This window comes from Babylonia areolata, chromosome 22 (assembly GCF_041734735.1).
Source record: "Babylonia areolata isolate BAREFJ2019XMU chromosome 22, ASM4173473v1, whole genome shotgun sequence".
Lineage (NCBI taxonomy): Eukaryota > Metazoa > Mollusca > Gastropoda > Neogastropoda > Buccinidae > Babylonia > Babylonia areolata.
In genome coordinates, this window is record NC_134897.1 from 26,752,175 (window position 1) to 26,757,174 (window position 5,000).

A 5,000-nucleotide genomic window follows, 5' to 3' on the forward strand; every position below is an offset into this window, starting at 1 on the left:
TGTCGATTGCAAATAAGTGCACATGAACTTAAATTGAGCGAGGACACCACTACAGCTTACCTAGGAAAGACCGGCTATGTAAAGCATGTGGAGTTATGGAGGATGAACTGCATTTTCTGGACAAGTGTAGTGCGTACTCTGACTTGAGATCTCGCCTACTTGTGACGGTTAATTCCCAGTCTTCGAATCATTGGCCAGATGGCACTAGCAACACAATAATCAAAAGGCCGAGTTCTCTGTTACCATTATTTCCTACCAGAACTGGCAGAATATACATATGAATGCTTCAAAGTTCGCAATCCATAACTATGTCTTGTGGAATATCCTGCATGTGCTCACAACTTATTGCTTTTACTTTTTGCTTGTTTGTTGTGTTTAGTTTATAGTGTCCATAATTCCTATGATGGATTTTACGACAATTAAATGAGTTCTGAGTTCTGAGTTCACGTTGAGCTGGTCCCTTCGACTGGATCGTTCGTAATTAGGCCTTCCTACTCTACAACAGACGTGACTCGCCGCTTGACGCTCGAGACGCACACACACACATGGACAAAGCGCCAGGCACTCGTGAGGACCAGAAAAATTAATGGTTCTGTCCCAGTGTGCGAAAGTCGCTAATGTCCTTCCGATGTTTTCATTGCAGCTACAAGTCAGTGCAGTTATGTGGCTTATAGAGAAACCGTGTTCATGTTGAGTGCTATTTCTTCTTTTTGCTCTTTTCTTTGTTCCGTCTATATTTCCGTTTTTTCTTTGTTGTCAGCCTGATAGGTTGCTAGGCGATTTTTTTTTTACAGTTTAGTTTAGTGTCTCTGTATTCCGAAAATTGTCCGCCAGAAACATCGTACTTTTTCTTGCACGGTGTTTTTCACCCCACCTTTTATTTCTCCTTATATCATCTCGTGGGTTTTGGTTTTTGTTTTTCGGTTGGTGTTTTTTTTTTTTCCTTCAGAACTAATCTCTGATTTCAGATTGTGTTTTTCTCTATACCTGGACTTGAAACTGCAGAAGGCACAGTTATGATGCTAGGCTTTCACTTAAGTATATTGTGGACAACCTATATTCTCTTCTTCTTATGTTCTTCTTTCTTCTTTTGTTACGTGTGCTTCTTCTTCTTCCCTCTCTCTCTCTCTCTCTCTCTCTCTTTCACACTCTTATCCATTTGTCAATCTCTCTCTCTCTCTCTCTCTCTCTCTCTCTCTCTCTTTCACACTCTTATCCATTTGTCAGTCTCTCTCTCTCTCTCTCTCTCTCTCTCACACACACACACACACACACACACACACACACACACACACACACACACACACACACACACACACATACACTCTTATCCATTTGTCAATCTTTCTCTCTCTGTCTCTGTCTATGTATGTATATATATATATATATATGTGTGTGTGTGTGTGTGTGTGTGTGTGTGTGTGCTTGTGTGTGTTCTTTATCATATTCTTTCTGCAGGACTTTTTTGTTTTGTTTTTCTTACCATTTTCTCCACTTTCTATTAAATATATGTGTGCTATTGTAACTGATGTAGATTAGCAAGGACAGATAGGAAGAATGGGGCCATGCCTAAAATATTAATTCTTAACTCTCTCCATACGAACGGCGAAAGAGACGACGTTAACAGCGTTTCGCCCCAATTATCATCATCAAAATATTGCAAGCGGAAGGCTCTTATACTGAAGAGGTGAATGTTGACAAAGAACACCACAATTCTGACGACGGAAGCTAAAGGTTGGGTCATTCAGACACCCACTGGACATCCGAGGGGTCTGTGTAGAGGAGAAGAGAGGACTGGCAGTACTGAGTGAGTTAAATAAAAAACGTTTTGAGTCCTGAGTTCTGAGTTCTGAGTTCTCTCTCTCTCTCTCTCTCTCTCTCTCTCTCTCTCTCTCTCTCTCTCTCTCTTCCATTCCTGTCTTACACACACATTCATTCACTCACTCACTCACTGTCCTAAATCAGTCACACTGTATTGTGTGCACCTAACCCGAACTGAATAATACATCAGTATCAGTATCAGTATCCGAGTAGCTCAAGGAGGCGTCACTGCGTTCGGTCAAATCCATATACGCTACACCACATCTGCCAAGCACATGCCTGACCAGCAGCGTAACCCAACGCGCTTAGTCAGGCCTTGAGGAAAAAAAAATCAATTAAAAAATAAAATAAAAATAAATAAAAATAAAATAAATGAAGTAAAAAAAACCACAACACAAATAAAAACAAAAAAACTATAAGACTAATAGAATTGTGAGTGACATCGTGACCTGCAAGCTCTGTCTCAGTGAGGTGACAGCCAGCCAGTGACTGACGTGCTTGTCAACTGCAGTAAAGGGGTTAATTATGATCAAGTGTCTAACAAGGCAGCCCACTGTTCTTGATGGCGCCTGATGGTTGACGTCATTTAGTTCTGACTCTGATGATGTCTACATCGGAAGCGTGTTAATTCAAAACGAAAAAGAAGAAGAATAAAAAAGTTCAGAGACCGGCCACATTCAAAGATATAAGACTGGACGTAAATATTTAGGCTGCGTCAAATCCGTGCAAACGCACACATAGACACACAGACACAGACGGACACACACACACAGACACAGACACACACAGACACACACACACACACACACACACACACACACACACACGCACGCACGCACATACAGGCATATTTATAAACACACACACATACGCCAGCATGCATGCACGTACACCATAATGCACACACGCGCGCGCGTACATACATCATCATCTACGTATTGTAAGTACGATTATTATTAATTTTATATACAAGTAAGAAAAAAAAAATGTTCTGAGTGTTCTATAAACACTCCATTATTTGTACGTTTTCAGTTTCAGTTTCAGTGTCAGTTCTAATAAAGCATCGTCAGACTGATCTCCACGCGTTGTCTCTCTACACGCTCTTCTGCTGAAGAGGAAAGAAAAAGGCTAATGCATGATCCACGCGAAAACGCTGACGTGCTTGTCAGGTCTTAAGAGCCTAGCTATGCTACAGGAGGGAGAAAGGGGGAGGTGGAGGTGGACGGAGGAGGAGGAGGAGAAGAAAAAGAAGAAGAACAACAACAACAACAACAAGGAGGAGGAGGAGAACAACAAGGATTGGATCTTTAATGGGTAGAGAATTAGGCACAATAAAGGCCATTTTACAATTCTGCACAGCTTACGAAACAAAAACATTAAAATAAGATAGTAGTGACGATGATAATTTAACAATACTAATAGTAGTAGCAGTAATGATAATACTAACAAGAAGAAGAAGAAGCAATGGAAAAGAAGAAGTACTGGAATATTCCACCAACAATGACAAGATAATGAAAACAACAATTATTACATTACAAAATATGTATGTGCGCGCACACACACACACACACACACACACACACACACACACACACACACACACACACGCGCGCGCGCGCGCGCGCGCGCGCGCGCGCGCGCGCGCGCTCATTTGGTTCCTCGCTCTTTCAGTCACAAAGTGATTCACCTTCTCATTCATCTGAGCATGTCAGCAAGAAGTCTGGAAGCGTTTACAAAGGACCGCGAGCTGGTTAATCGAGGGTATCGAATAGTAATATCTTTATTTTATAGTAATATCTTTATTTTAGACTTGAATACACTGATATATTGTTGCCATTTGACTACATGCTTTGGGAAGCGTGTTCAAGTTCCATTCTTTGCTTCCATTGAATGATTGACTCATTAAAAAAAAAAAATCAGTGTTAAGAACAAGAACTTTGTCTGTTTTACGCTGGAACTGAAAACAAAGTATTAAGTTTGATTATTGTGGGCATGCGTTATGAACAATCTAATGCAGAAGAATTAATGAGATGTATCTAACAGGTAAAAGAACAGGTGAATGTAATATCTGAAGTTCTTTGTGCATGCTGCGCACAGATTTATCATGGCCAGTCATCTTAATGACTTGTTTTGTTGTTGTTGTTTTTTGTAGAGAAAAAAAGTGTTTTTAGAGTTGAAATAGGATATTTACTCCAAATAATACAGCAATACCTGAGGCGAGACTGGATGTTAGCAAAATAAGAACACGTCTAGAATGATCATCAAGGAAACGCTTCATCTATGACAATTTGAATACACAAGAAGATGCCTGTTTTATAAGGCAATGAATATGTTCCTGCCACGAGATGTTTTGATCAACGATAGTGCCTAGTGACTTACGTATAGTAACTTATTTAATAACGATATCATAATAGTTTATATTGAGTTTCTTTCATGTTATGTCTTTTCTGACGTGCGCAAATTAGCGCGGCTGGTGAAGGATCATACCATTAGCATCACGCCAGTTTTCAAAAGATTTCATGCTGACATTCAGATGACAACTTATCAGTTTCGTCAACATTATATCTAGCATATTGTCAGTATCAATGCATCATCAGCAAATAAATCACACATTGCATTTTGAACGGCTGGGATAACTGCAAATATTTTATGCACAAGAAAAATAAGAGATGACCTGGAACAGACCCTTGTCGCACTCCTTTTGGCACATGCCTTTTGTAAGAACTAAAGCCATGTGAACAGACAGACTGAATACGGTTTTCTTGGCCTAAAAACGATAGGCATTTATCGTCCATACCATAAACCTTCAGTTTATGAAGAAGTATTTCGTGACTGATAAAGTCAAAACGCTTTTGTGAAGTCAAGGAAGATCACACCAACTGTTTTGCCCGTGATTACTGTTATCGCTGACGTAGCCATGAATCGGTCATTCTTCATAAAGAGGTCTCACAAAAATTATGTTTTCCAAATATTGATTGATTATCATGAAGATGCTGATTTTTCACTGAAAGATGTAAGATGAATATGTATTTGATGTTCAAGAACTTTAGACATAGAAGATAACAATGAAACACACACACACACACACACAAACTAACCTTCTCCAGAAACTCACCCCATGAACAGATGAACGAGGAAGAAAGAAGAAAAACATCAACAACACGGGAACGAAACCCCCG

At 39.8% G+C, this 5,000-nt stretch overlaps 1 protein-coding gene across 1 annotated transcript in view; it reads right to left on the minus strand.

The window, feature by feature from the left end:
• LOC143297149 (uncharacterized) overlaps positions 1-5,000 on the minus strand; it is a 20,321-nt gene that overhangs the window by 15,154 nt on the left and 167 nt on the right. The window contains exon 1 of the mRNA XM_076609329.1: positions 4,937-5,000. This exon is cut by the window's right edge and continues 167 nt beyond it. The gene's annotated coding sequence lies outside the window, so the exon portion shown is untranslated. The remainder of the gene's footprint in view (positions 1-4,936) is intronic.